Source organism: Panthera leo, chromosome D2 (assembly GCF_018350215.1).
Source record: "Panthera leo isolate Ple1 chromosome D2, P.leo_Ple1_pat1.1, whole genome shotgun sequence".
Taxonomy (NCBI): Eukaryota; Metazoa; Chordata; class Mammalia; order Carnivora; family Felidae; genus Panthera; species Panthera leo.
Window position 1 is genome coordinate 83,376,390 of NC_056689.1, and position 14,818 is coordinate 83,391,207.

Sequence of the window (14,818 nt, forward strand, 5' to 3'; positions counted from 1 at the left end):
ACAAAATGGCAGTTGTGCATGAGGGCAGGAATGAGTCACACAGAGGAAGCTTCTGGTCCCAGGTTGGACCCTTCCAGTCGTGTGGCCGGGAGCAAGTTCCTTGACCTCCCGAAGCCTGTTTGCTCATCTATAAAATGGGGGTAAGGTCTTAGCACTTTTGTGACTATGATTGTTCCCATCACTCTGAGTGAGTCTCAATATTATTATGACCAGCAGAGGCTGAGTCTTCAGAATTCCTGCCTTGGTCAATTCCAAATTGTCAATTTACTCACAGAACACAATCACGGGGTTTTCAAAAGTTTTCTTACAATTAACTTTTTTCCAAGGACAGTGTTGGGTGGTGGGGAAGCAACCGCTAGTCGCAGAAAAAGTTGGCTCACATTAGAACCTGACGTTACCTGGCATAACAGCACAGCCTTCTTTCAGCGGGGCGTGAACGGCGGCTTCTCATGTCTGAGCAGGAGCCACAAAACCCCGCCATGCATTAGGTGGAGTTGCATGGTGCACGGACAGGCCTACAGGAAGACACAGTGGTTGGTTGGCCTGAGCTCATTGGTCCTAGAGTCATGCCTGGGTCATGGCTGGGACTGAGCCTTGACAGCCACCAGTCTGTGAAGCCAAGGAAACCTCTGAGGCAGTGGCACCAAGCCTCCCCACTACTGTGCAAATTATTCAAAGCCCTTGTCTGCCTCCCTGCCCTCATCTACCCCACATGGGGCCGAAGGCTTCAGTTCTGTGCAGCCCAGGCTGATTCTTACCACTGGTGAAGTCCCCTGGGGGCTCACCCACCAGGAGAGCAAGTGCTGGTGCCTGCCTTGTGCAACGTGGCTCTCACAGCCAATTCGGGCTCCGTGGTTTGGCACAGGTACCTCTGAAGTCTTCAGATGGGATTACTGAGGAAGGCCGAGAGGCTGCTGAAGAGCGGAGACACACTGGCCTTGCGGGCCCCCACAGGCACCCAGGGGAATGGACTTTGGAATCGGGAAGAAAAGTGACTTAAGAAGGCATGGTCCGAGCTGGCCAGGACTCCGGCTCCACTGCCTGGGCTGGGGGGGCGGGGGCGTGCACAGGTGCCTCACCTGTGCCGAGCTGTGGCATCACATCCTGCAAACTATGGGTTCCTCCTACCTGCCCTTCCAGGTGTCAGGGATGGAGTGGAGAACATGGCAGACCAGGCCTTCCGTGGGGAGGACTGGACTGGAGGGGCGGGGAAAGCCCAGAGGCACACAGCAACGGGAAAAGTGGATCAAAAAAGAGTGTGCAGGACCTGAGTGTGGACGTGGCCATCAAGCCAGGAACAGGCTATAGACCAGTTGCCACAGCTGCGCTCCGACTGTGCAGGAAGCACCCCCCTGTGCACCTGAACGTCTAGTGGAGTCTGGTGCTCTGTGGGCCGGGGGACAGGGGTAGTGGGGACAACTTGGCCTTTTGATAAATGGGAGGAAGACCAGGAAGATGGGGCTGTGGGCGGTGGAGATGGGAGGGCTGGGCTGGGAGGTGTTTGCTCTTCCTCCAGTATGATGGGAACCATGGATTGATCCAGGCAAATCCTGGATCTGTACCGCCAATGGAGAGTGGGCAGTGGGGGGACAGCAGCTGGGGTCCACACAGGAAGCCACTGTGGTTGAGCCTGAGACAGACTCAGGACTGGCAGCATCAAGAAGACAATGTGGGAGGAAGGAGAGCTAAGGAGGGCAGGAGATGGGCCCCACCTGGGGATGCACAAGCCCCAGGCCACCCTGTCCCTGCTGCCCGGCTTTGCGAGTACCTTCAGTTAAGTAACTGTGGTTGCTTCGTTAGCACCTTGCAAAGGGCTTCTCTCATGGTGCTGATGGGGTTGTTCAGAGCCTACTAATTACTGAGCAAGCAGGATGAGCACACCGTGTTGGGGATCTTAATCGAGGACAGGGTTTTTGCGAGGTTCAGGAAGTTCTCCGGGAGGGCCGTTAACTCTACTGAGCCACAAGGAACTCTTCAGCATCCTTGGGGAATCATCCACAAAACCAGGCTCTGGCTGAGGGCATGTGAACTAGTTTCAGTCTTTGTTTATCCTGGAGAAGTAAGAGCTTGATTCCATGTAGAATCAGCGAATGATAAACTCTCACCTGTTCTAGAATGTTCAGTTTTGAATTCCACTATCATGCTATTCTAAATAGAAGTGGGATGATATCCAGTCACACATCTTCAAAATGCCAGTTACTATTTTTAAGGATGGTTTCCATTCACCTCGTCAGGCGAATCACTGAGCTAAAAAAATAATCATCAATTGAAGATGCTCTTTGATATTAACACTGGACATTTTCTTTTATAGTTTAATTAGAGTCATGTTACAGTCTTGTGTCATAACCAAATCTCTATTTTACAAAACAAAAAAATTAGCCTCCATAGTGTTTTGCCAGTTCACCCAAGAGAAAAAAAATTCACAGTATACTATACATGAAAAAAAAAAAATCAAGCTTAGACATTTCTCTACTTTCCACTGATAACAACTCGTCAAAAATGGAAGATTTTGCAGAAAATTTTAGAAAGATTTATTCTTAAAGTGTCATAATTATGCATAAAAGTCTCCATTATGTCATGTCATCTGAGCACTTCCTGAACATTGAAACCTTCAATAATTAATTTTAGTATGAAATTTGGCTGCCACTGCACATTTTAAACAACAGCTAACTGGACTACTTAGATTAAAACACATCAGTAACTTGGAAGATGTTTGTTTCTTGTAGGGTGTAAAAATATTTGCTGTGTTTCTTTTTGTGGGTGTGGATTTCGTGACAGGAGAGTTTTCGTTCCCAGATAGAGTAGATTTAGAGAAGTTTATTTTACCAATATTGCTGGACTGTGAAATCTTGGATTGAAAGAACTACAAAAAGACAGATCAAGTAAAAAATCTCTCCCCACATCAAAAGTGCAGAACGACATGAAAACTCCAACAACAACAACAAAAAGATTTCAGTTCATGTACCACGCACAATCTGCCACTCTCCAAGATATCCAAAAGCTCCAGATAAATCATCGCGGACTTGCGTATATTGATTAAAACATCAAGCAGTTACATATAAACCAATAATGAATTACTTCATGCTGGAAGATAAAACTTTGTGATATTTAAAATTACAGACTTGAAAGTAAGTAAAATTACCCCTAATTACGCAGAAGGGAGCAACACCTTAGCAGTAAACAAGATAAGCACCTCAAACAGCGCTAATAATTTTAATTAACATTTCCTAGTTTCCTTTCACCTCTTTTCAAGGTCACCTCCTCCTCCCTCTTTGAGGAAAGGCACCACAGCTGCCACAGCAAAACGAACTTCCCTCCAAGTCCTTACCGTGAGGATTGAGACACAATATTTTACAGCCCCGATTTTTAAAAAAATAAGTAATTGTGCACCAAGGTAAATATTGAATCGTAGCAGCCCGTTAGCAATGATTTAAAAATGAATTGCAAATCGAATTTTCCGACCTTGTTAAGATTGTAACTTGTCTTTGCTAAGTCCCTCGATTTGAATTATGAAATACGCCTGAACTGTTGAATATTCAGATTATAATCCAAGTCTAGGAGAGTTTAGCTATCAATGCTGCAAATGAGCCTCATGCATAACATAACCTATCTACATAGTGTTTGTATTCTCTGTTGAGTACCGATTAATACATTCATTTGTTCAAGATTTATGATTTTGCTAAACTGTTTTCTCTCTTTTGTAAATTAAGAAACCAGTAAGAATGGGGCTTTGTTATATCAATGGGTTTGTTCCATGCCACAAATTTAATGTACGGGGTCACTCAGAATATAATGTGTAGCGAAAGAATCTCATTAGGCTAAAATGAATGTAAAATGTGTCAATTTGATCCAAATGAGAACTGTAGTAAAACCATGTTTGATGTTCATGTGCAATAAATCTTTAACATTTGTCTGTAAAGTGTTAGAGAACCCACAGGGAAATCTGTGTTTGTGATAGCAGCACTTTTCCCGCGATTTTCCTCTATTATTCTTTGTTGGCATTTAGCATATGGAAGTGAAAGTGAAAATCTAAGATGGGGGTTATTAACTATGATTCCAAAGTAAATAGAAAATGCACCATGCACTCGTTTTGGCACTCTAGAAAAACTAGGAGTCGTTTTACAAAATAAGGAAAGCAAACCTTTGAAGACACCTTCACTGTGCATTTTGAGAGTTGCTATAAATAGTCCTTCGGTTACAATCTTGGAAAACAGCGCCCGGTTTGATCTATGTTTGCCTTGAGTGTCTTTTAGTTTTAGATTTGATTTGGGGAAGATTTTAATGTTTTCATTTTATGTTGCATATGTGATGACCATTATCTTTCCAATTCATTTTTATTTTGATATATTCATATTGTTAATTACTGTTGTATTTCAATTTTCTCCCTAGTATTTTTGTTCCTTCATAATGGCTTTATGGTTCACTGGACCGAAATGAGTAAAATGAAAGATTTCCAAGATTTCTTCTGGGAGTAATTTACAAAAGACCACCATTTTTTAATTGCTCTTGATGTTTAGTTCTGGATATCTGCTTCAGAAAGAAATCAATCTCCGTCTTTTAGGTGCCATACTGAGCACATCATCATCTCTTTTAGAAAACTTGATAATTAAACCTTTTTTTCTCCTTAAATTACTTAAACATTTTCCTTCTCAGTCTGATTCCTCTAGCAGCTTAGAGCACAATAGTGCACATATTATCTCTGTTTACATTGATGCAATTCTTTTCTTTTTTGTAGAAACTCGTTTTGCTCTTTAATGTAGGGAAAAATAATAATTACCAGTGTGACGTCAAAAATAATTAAGGGAAATAGCAATGTTTACCCAATAGGAGAATTCTTCCTGTGCAAGAATGAAAGAGGATTAATCTCCCAATATTACTATGATTAAAATCATCTGCAGAATCCCAAGTACAAGAAAAAGTTAACAATTGATACATCTTCAGTAAGAAACAACTTATTAAAATTTTGTTAATGTTTATTTGTTTTTGAGAGGAAGAGAGAGAGAGAGCACAAGCAGGGGAGGGGCAGAGAGACAGGAGACACAGAATCAGAAGCAGGCTCCAGGCTCTGAACTGTCAGCACAGGGCCCGACGCGGGGCTCGAACTCACAAACCGTGAGATCATGACCTGAGACAAAGCTGGACGCTTAACTGACTGAGCCACCCAAGTGCCCAAGATACAGCTTATTTAAAAAAAAAAATGGTATGTTAAAGATTTCATAGCATCATTGATAAAATCAGTGGGAACATCCTGTCAAGAAGAAAATTCTTGTGAGGCACCTTGCAAAGACTCTCTTAGAAGGCAGTGTTCCCTGTTCTCAGTAACAGGGAACACACATTCCCAGGAAATGTGCTGACTTCAATGTCAAATTAGCACATGGATGGAGAGGGACCTCTCTCTTCCTTACCTTTGACTAGATGGCCATTGCCAATTTGGCACAGAAAATTGTCACAGTGAGACATCTCCTATAACTATTTTCTGTACAATGTAGTCACCCCAAATTGTAATGTTGCAGTAACTGATCACCAGCATTCTTCTTTTCTTTTGGAAAACTGTATTCTTAAAGTTCATGCTGATTAAAAATGTCTGTGTTACAAAAACATAGACAGTAAACTATTATCCTTATGTCTGCACCAAATATTGACTCATGGCTCATGCCCAGACTAAGATTCTTCTTTCACGGCAGGTTTATACAGTCTAAACCGGGCTGTGAGTCTGTATGTGACAATCCTGTTTCTCCTTTTCACTTGATATCCAAAGGACTGGTCCATATTTTCCATCAGAGTTTAGAACATATTACATGACACTTTTTGCAGCAGGTTTATTTTCCTAATTATGCTTGGCTTTGATTAATATTAAAATCGGTTGCCATCTCCTCAGTGTACATGGTGTTGGAAAGACGCCCAGGAACACACAAGGAGTCGAAGGGAATCAGCCGGATATTTTACTGTGGATGATTCACATACAGGATCAGGAGTGGACCGTAGTGAATTCTGTTCAAGAATCATACTTCTAGAAACAGCTTCCACAGGAAGGAAGGAAGGTCCAGGCTCTCAACCAAGGGCAGCCTCCGTTGGGCCATAATACGCAGGCTTCCACAGGCACACGTCCACAGTCAGAAGGAGATTCACCATCAAGTCTGAAGCCTCTGGGCTCACGTTTGGGTGGGCACCTAGCAGGGTTCTGGGAGCCCCCCAACAGTGTTGCATTTGTAATCTGGAGGACCTCCAACACGATGTAAGCTCTTGACTCCCCCACCCCAAAAATGTGCACATATTTTGTTTTCTGGTTTTATTTTCACTTGTGTATGTATCCAGGCTTGAATTAGAAACAACCTATTTGAAGGCAAGGGGGGTGGAGGAGGACACAACCTCTCCCTTGGGTCCATTTCAATCTCCTGGAAAAGGCATGTCTCAGACATAATGTCCTTGAATGCCCTCCCCAGGTCCCCACACCCATGCCTTCCTTCCAATTTCCCCAGCCAGCTGTAGCCCCTAGTCTGGGGCCCCATCAATATCATGCCCAATGCCCCTTTCCAGCCCATCTCCATTGCTTGTCCTGCCTGATTAGTCTTTCTACTGAACATACCACTCATCTGTTTGGACTAGAATGCAGAGTGAGAAGGAACAGTCTCCTGAGCTACATTCAAGGACCCCCGTGGCCCAAGCACATACCCTTCTCGACCAGCTGCCCTTCTCCCTTATGCACACTCTGTATTCTAGGCAACTTGTAGAGGTAGAAGAAAAGACCAGGGAAGGAATTCCCCACCTACCCCTGACCAGCCCCGTGAATTTGCATGCCTCCATTTTTGCCTCTATAAAATCGTGCTGAAAATAGTTCCTACCCCACAGGTCTAGTGTGAACATCAGCAAGGTAAAATATGTAAAGTTTGAGGCAGTGCTTGGTACACAGTAGGTGCTCAATAAACGCCACGTTCTGTTTTCAATACTGACAATCTCCTAACTGTCCGTACCGATCTCATGGCAGTCACTTAGCCTCCGTCAATTTATAGAGTGTTCTTCCCCCACCCTCACTTACCTGTCAAAATCCTCACCGCCCTTCAGGACTTATCTATTAAGTATCCCACACTTGGCTTTGTCACTGTCCGAAGGGGGCCCTGTCTCAGCCACCTCTGAATCTCCAGGGCCAACTGGAACAGAGCATACACTCAACAAATTAGCGTTAAATGAATAAATGAGCCGAAATGTAACCTCTTCCAAGGAACCGTTCCAACCCCTCCCATCCAAAAGCACTCTTGCCCTCCTCTGAGCTCGGATAGACCATTTTTCTGCACCTTTAAGGTGGTGTCGAATACTTTCGGGTCTTATAATTGGGGAGATGAGCTAAACACAAACACAGCCATAATATATTGAGCTCCTTGGGGGCAAAGGCTGTCTCAGCTGCTATGATGGAAACATCCATGACATTCATGGCAGACCCTAAAGGATTATTTTGATGGAAGGTGTTCCTTGCTCCATGTAATAGATCCAATTTAGCCAAGTGCTCTATCAAGCAAGTTTCCGATGCTCTCATTGACTTAATTATAGATACATAAAATTTGGCACGGATTACATGAGTGACTATTTAACCCCTAGATCCCCAGATAAATTGTTGACATTGTTTTGGAAATAATCCCTAAAACTTGAGTTATTTTTTTCTCCCCCCTAGCACAAAGTTTAGAGCGATTTTTTTTTTTTGCGAGCTCCCCTCCCCCATGTCGTTCCAACCCTTACACTTGCAGTTCTCTCTGCAGACATCTTTGCCCAGTAATAATTACGGTGTGTTCCCAACCTAACTGATGGCTGGTGTCCTCATTAAGGACCATTACCCTGAAAAGGGTGTTTATTGAACCTGGCAGAGTGCTGATATTTGTTAGACCCTGTCATATGGTTGATGGCGTTTAGTCAGAACTCATTCGGAAACAGGAGTGAGCCGTTCAAACTGGCACCGGCAGCAGGGACACGGAGGTGGGCTCAAGATGGCAGCACATCTCTCCATGGCGCCCGCAGGCCAAGGAAGGCTGTTCCGCCAGGTGGCTGGACTCCTCCACTCCCCCAGCTCTGAATTTCTGTTAAATGGATTTCTTTTGAGTGAGAGGTACTCATACCAAGTCGACAGAAATGAGAGAAACCACGATATGTTTGAATTCCACAACCACTTTTCTCCTAGACACGCCACGCCAGGATCATTTTAAAAGGATTGTGACTAATTAGAGAATTGATACCATTGGGGAAACGTATGTTTTCAGATAAACCAGTAATTTAATTCTTCATATAATTACAAAGGATTGGGCTCACTGAAAGATGGAAGAATTCATTATCTTCCGGGGAGATATTACAAAGATAGAGATTTTTGTATAAATACCTAGAATTGCTCTACGTGTTAGTCATTATATTTCTTAAAAATACACATGTCATAGAAAGTGGAATGTTGGGGTGTCAACATACTAAGACAGGACCAGAGTCTGGATCAACACTCTGGAGTTTGAGCCTGGCTTCCTCACTTCTCCCAGCTGCGGGAGAACTCAACGCTTCTAAGCTGCAATCTTCTTTTTGGTAAAATCCATTGACTCCAGTGATTTGGAAGTATGTTGAATGTGCTGGATATGATGATGTAAGACCAAGCAAGTGAAATAAGATTCCATTTCTTAGAGGTAGTCACAGTCTGGTGGAGGGTAGGATAGTGTATTTCTGTAAACATTTCTTGACGTATATACATTCCACAAATAGGTGTAGAGACCTGGACTTACAGAAACACAAAAGCTAAAAGACCTAATTCTTCCCAAAAGGAATGGACTCAAAGTCAAGACAATGGCTACCACTGATGGTCCATTTTTCTTGAGGGCTTACTGTCAGACCTCTGTACTGATTATGTACTGACACTATCTCATTTAATTTGTTGAAACACCATATACTGAATCTCTAAATTGTAAAGGATGAGGGGTACATCCCCCAGAGGAGAAAGAAATGAAAGACAAAGGGAACAGCCTCCAGGGAAGAACCAAAGCATCCATGTACCTGTTCATCTATTTATACCACAAATATTCTGGGGGTGGGACACTGCACTAGGTTCTGGGATTATAGCAGGAGACAAAAACAGTCTTCACTGTTTTGCAATGATCCAAAACATGCTCTTCAAGTGATTACATAGTTACTCAAATAGTCACTCAAACACCATGTCCAGAGTCTCTGTTTGGGGGGTGGTGACACCTGGTACAGAGACTGTGAGGCAGACTTCATCCCACCAGGGCAACAGGCAGTGGAGCTAAGATTTAAAGGAAGAGAGGAGAGAGCTAGCCCTAGTTGAGAGGGAAGGAGAAACCAGGGCAGGGAACAGCAGGTGTGAGGGCCGGGAAGAGGCCAGGAGGCTGGGAGTTGAGACTGGAGATTGGAGCAAGGTTGGGATGGAAGGCTGGTGGCCCCTGCAGGGCCTCGCCGGCCACGTGAGGGCATTCTGTCCTTGTGCTAACAACTACAGAAAGCACAGAGACGAATCCAATTTGCATTCTGACTTGGGTGTGGTGGAAAGATTGCAAAGGGTCAGCATGGACACTGGCTCACCAGACAGGAAGCCACTGCCGTGGTCTGTTGGTAGTGTGGGAGAGGGGGCACGTAGATGGCCTCATGGTACTTAGGAGCTGTTCTGCCTGTCCACCTGGGATTCCTCTAGGATGCAGGTGATACAGGCCATATAGGTCACAGATTCACTCGACAGAGCAGGGTCCGTACATGTTTTTCTCACGAAGCGAGAAGCTGGAGACCACCATCCCAGGGTGGGTGCAGTGGTTGTAGGATCCCACAGGGTGCATGTCCAGGCTTCTTCCCTCTTCTCTGCAACCCTTAGCAAGGACCTTCATTCCCTCAGGCACTCCTGACTACCTGAGGGTGCCCCAGTGTAAACCTCTTCACATTCCAGAAAGGAAGATGGAAGCAGCAGAAGGAACGGAAAGCAGGCATTTCCCAGACACCCCAACTCACCAACTCTTGGCTCTCTTTGGCCAGAATTGTGTTGCATGAACACCTTGGTGGTGAGGGATACTGGAGGTGAAGTTTATTTTTTATTTTGCTGCTGGTTTTTGGCCAGGAGCACTGTTGCCCAAATAAAATCAGATTTTTTATTAGGGAACTAGAAAGGAAGAGTGGATATTGGGTAGGCAACAAACAATGTGACCACACTTCCCTTCCCTTCCAGTCACTATATTGTTTTGTATTGATGCTATTTATTACTACCTGGCTACGGTCCTGTTTGTTGACTGTTTTTCCCTCCTGTAAACTCCAGGATATGGAGGGCTTACTTGTTCACTACTTGTCTTGTTCACTACTGTAGTCTTGTTCACTACTGATTCCCACGAGGGAATCTTGTAGTAGTAGTAGTCTTGTTCACTACTGATTCCCACGAGGAGAGCCTAGCACATAATTGGTGTCTAATAAATACCTGTTGGATGAATAAATGAGAGGTGAATTCTTGCAGAGTTGGTGACGGATGGGAAATGGGGGAGGGGTATTTAGAGAGAGAAGCTTAGAATGACTCCTGTTTCTACTTGCTCCCAGGAGCAGGTGGTGGGACCATTTATGGGGCAGGGGAGCCTGCAAGAGGGCAGTTCAGGGGTGAGGTGGGCTGGCTGGTGGGTGCCAGAGGGAGCTCCAAATGGGCAGCTGGCTAAACAGATGTGGAGCTCAGAGGAGAAGTCTGGCTAGAGATGCACCTTTGAAACTCATCCAAGAATAGGTGGAAATCAAAGCCAAGGTTGTGGATGAGATTACTGAGGGAGAAAACATACGAGGGAATGACCATTCCGTCCCTGGCAGTGGAGGTTAGATAGGGGAGAGGTGTGAGAGATGAGCTGAAAATGCTAGAAGAGATCAGCTCCAGGTGTCTTTCTCGCCCTAATAAGGCACCAGGATTGAACTAGACCCCGTATTCATTCATCGATTCACTCAGTGAATATTTATTGATGTTTACCAAATGCCGAGCACTGATTCAGGCCATGAGATATGAAAATGATTAAGAAACTGCCCCAAAGTACCTGGCTGCCCCACTGGGGAGAGAGGAATGTGAAGAAAATACCATAATTCAATGCAGCAAGTGAAATGACTAAGATATGCACACAGTCATCTAAGCCAGAGAGAGGGCTGGGTGGGTGTCGGCATGGCATTGGAGCTGCTGTAAATGATGCCCAGGGGTGAGCCAGGTGGCCAGGTGTGTATAAAAGATACATCAACTCTAAGAGATGCCATGGAAGGCGCATGGTTTGCTCCAAGCACTTTGAGCTGTGCAGCGTGATTGAAGGCAGTAGCACCAGTGTGGAGGGTGGCTTTGAGGGAAAGCTGCATGGGAGGAGAATGGTCAAGAGGTCTGGCAGTGGTCTGGGCTGGACTAGTCCAGTGCTGGTTCAGAAAACAGATTTTATCGAACGTGGAGATGAGGGAGGTTGGGGCATTGACAAGGCTGGAGGTCATGCAGGATTCTCAGACTTCTAACTTGGAGCACAGGCACATGGTAATTCTACCAACGACCCAGGGGAAGAATCATGAGGGAGAATGAGGAAACCACCTCTGGATGAATTACCCACCTGCAGGATACTATACTAATGGACTTCTGTGGACTAATAATATTGGTAGTAAAAAAGAAAGAAACAGAGGCTGGGGTGTCTCCCAAGTTTCTGCCTTTGGTGGCCAAGGGGACCATGGTGCCAGGAGTGGAGAGGAAGAGGCATAGATATGGGGTAGGAAGTCTTGTTTCTATGAGGATCTCACTGGGGGTGTCTGCCTAAGGACCAGAGTGTGGGGTCTGGAGCTTGAGGAATAGAGGGTTTTTTTGTTTTTGTTTTTGTTTTACATGTTTTTAATTTATTTTTGAAAGAGAGAGAGCGCAGCGCATGTGCATAAGCGGGGAGGGGCAGAGAGAGAAGGAGACACAGAATCCGAAGCAGGTTCCAGGCTCTGAGCTGTCAGCATGGAGCCTGATGTGGGGCTCGAACCCACGAACTGTGAGGTCATGACCTGAGCCGAAGTCTGAAGCTTAACCGACTGAGCCAGTCGGGCGCCCCAAGGAGCAGAAGTTTTTGAGGCTCGAGGAACAGATCCCTATTGAAGCCAAGGGAAAGGTCGGCTCACCAATGGGAGGAGGAGGGCTGTTGCATAAGGGGTTCTGGACATGGGGGTGGGAGAGAGCTGTGTTGGGGGTCAAATGATATGCAGGCACAAAGAAGTGGAAGGAATTATGTCATGACACTAAAGGACGTTGAAAATATTGTGTGTCGATAGTATCGAACTAAGATTACACATACCCTAAAATTATTAACGGCTGCAATTATACAAACAATACAAACTTCAACTATGAGACCCACATGTGTATATATTTCATGCATTTACATGTTTTATAAATGTTTATGTCCATATATTCATACGGTAACGTCCAGCCCCACCCTGATAGGACAGGAAGAAATGTCAGAAATGCACCAGAAATGCTGGCTTCTGACTCACTAAGCAAGTAGGTCACTGGGCTGTGTGATGGGAGAGAAACACCATGGACTTGGAGGGCTTGGAGGGTGTCCTCTGAAAACCTCCTTCCCACACATAGATGGATTCCTCCAAACACCCAGAGAAAAGTGTAAAATTCAATCTATCCACATGCTTGTGTTTACGTTGAAGAGCACACCACAGTCCTTTCGACTGAACAAAGGCTGTTTCCCTGAATTGCCTCAAAACCCACATTAACTCTATGGCAGTGACTACAAAGCCTAGGCTTCCGACTCCCCAAACCAGCTTTAGAAGTCTGAAATCAGTGTGTGTCCGTAAGATGGTGGGGGACCTCGTGCTCAAGGAGAGTGGTCCCTGAGTGGACAGAGGCGCCTTTTTCTTGAAGGCTGCTCTTTGAGGTGGTGGGTTGTGGGGCTTGAGGATCCTTCACAGACGAGCTGGGGGACCCCTTACCAATCGACTAACTAGTCTTCCAGTGGTTTCTTTATCTCAAATAATAATAATGTGGCTAGAGGCCATGCCTGCCCCCCAGTATCACACCGCGGGTCTGAGTCGATCAGTCGCGAGGACGCGTGCCTAGGGCAGGATCTCAGCAAGCCTAAGGTACATTTCTCCCACAAGCACTAGGGGAGAGGGGCCAGGAAAAATCCAATCAAGGAAAGAGAATACTGGAAAAGATGGGCTGCTCTGTGTCAGAAAGTAAACCCGGGCTTTCCCCCTTCGTCTGCCACAAAGGAAGCATTTTGCAGCCCTGAACATTCCTTCCAACAGGACAAGCGTCTGGCTTCCCGCTGGCCTCGAGTGATCCCTGGTACTCCCTGCCCAAGGCTTCATGAGGTCAGCTTGACAGACAGGGGGTGTTTTCTCAAGGGGGCACCAACCGTCCTTCACTCCAACTTGGTTCCCTTTGTTAATGATAACCACGTGGAGCCCAACGCATGCCTCTTCTGGCGGCCAAGGTGCATTGTCTCTTCGTTCGTGTACTTTATGCTTTTGATTTACAGTTTGCATGCACTTCTCGGCTACAGAGTGCTCAGCCCCGACCACGCCCTGGGCACCTGGGAAGCCCGGGTAGAGCATCCCGGCCCCAGGCAAGGAGCGTCCCGAGAATGGAGACCTGGTCCCCGACGCACGCGCTGCTCTGGGGAGCACTGCAAGTGCCAGGGTCCGTTTCGCTCTGCCGCTAATTTGTATTCCTTTGTATCTGTGTCAGAGCTTCTGTCGTGAAGGCACAAAGGGACGCCCCGGCCCTGCCCTGCAGCTGCCACCCTGCGCGGTGACACGTGCTCGCCAGGTGGCCACGCAGCATCTCGAGCGGCACCTTCTCGCTGGACGCGGGATTTACCTCCAGGAGGCACGCCAGGCTCTCAAAGGATAAGAGCTGCTGGAAGTCGGTTCTTTCTCTCAGCTGCCTAACGCACAGCAAAATAAATAGCTTCAGTGTAATCACAGTCCGTGTCGATGAGTGTGAAGGCTTCTAAGATTCAAGGGATTTCATTGGACCCGCCTCTGTCTCCATTGCACCGGAAAGACTCGCCCCTGCTGCTCTGTCACCTGCAGGGCGTGGCGGCCTCCTTTATGGTCTCCACGTCAGTCCATCTGTCCGTCTGTCCCTCCTCAGCTCCTGTCTGCACGGGGCGTCCCCACTCAGGAGTGAAAAATGCCACCTGTGTGTATCTTGACGTGCCGTGACTTTCAGCATCAGGTCTTTGATGCACGACAGCCCGGGTCCTCAGCCTGGTCCGCAAGGTCCCCCTGGGTCGCCCTGTCAGTATCTGGCTTGTCCGTCATCGGCCTCCTCCTGAGCTACTTGGTAAATAGGGTGTGTGCATCTCACCAGCCCGGCACCCTTCCTTGGGCCTGGCTCTGGCCACAGGCAATCTGCTTGCCCAGCACATTGTCACCAGCAGCATCCTCAGCCTGGAACACACACACGTGCACATACACGCACTCACACACAGACACGCACAGTCGTCCCTCCCAGCCCTGCCCATCTCTTAGTGTGCCTTTGACATGTGGCTCCCAGGTGGGGGTTCGCAGGCTGTCGGCAGGCCAGGCATGGCTTCCTGTCCTCGCTCCCTGCACCTGTCCTCACACCATTCCCCAGCTCCTGGTGGCACCACTCACCATGGGCTCCCTGAGGCTGACTTGACATTTGACACTGTTCCAGACCAGAGCCTCAGGAAGGAGTGCTCAGTCTGTCACAAACATGAAGGGACCGCTGCTACTCGACAGCGTGGGGCCATGGATCCCACAAATGTTCCACGAAATGCACTGTGGATGTCCTAGAACTGGAAGTGGCTAAGTGGCCAAATTATGAGTAATTTATATGGGTAAA

General features: G+C 46.5%; 1 long non-coding RNA gene across 2 annotated transcripts; it reads right to left on the reverse strand.

The window, feature by feature from the left end:
• Positions 1-332: 332 nt before the first annotated feature.
• Positions 333-2,040, reverse strand: LOC122202613. Of its 2 annotated transcripts, none has more exons than XR_006194763.1 (3): positions 1,769-2,040; positions 759-893; positions 333-515 (listed from the first exon to the last, which is right to left on the reverse strand). It is a non-coding gene; the product is annotated as an uncharacterized LOC122202613 (long non-coding RNA). The 2 variants fall into 2 exon arrangements; XR_006194764.1 differs by having other exon boundaries at positions 759-914.
• Positions 2,041-14,818: the final 12,778 nt, after the last annotated feature.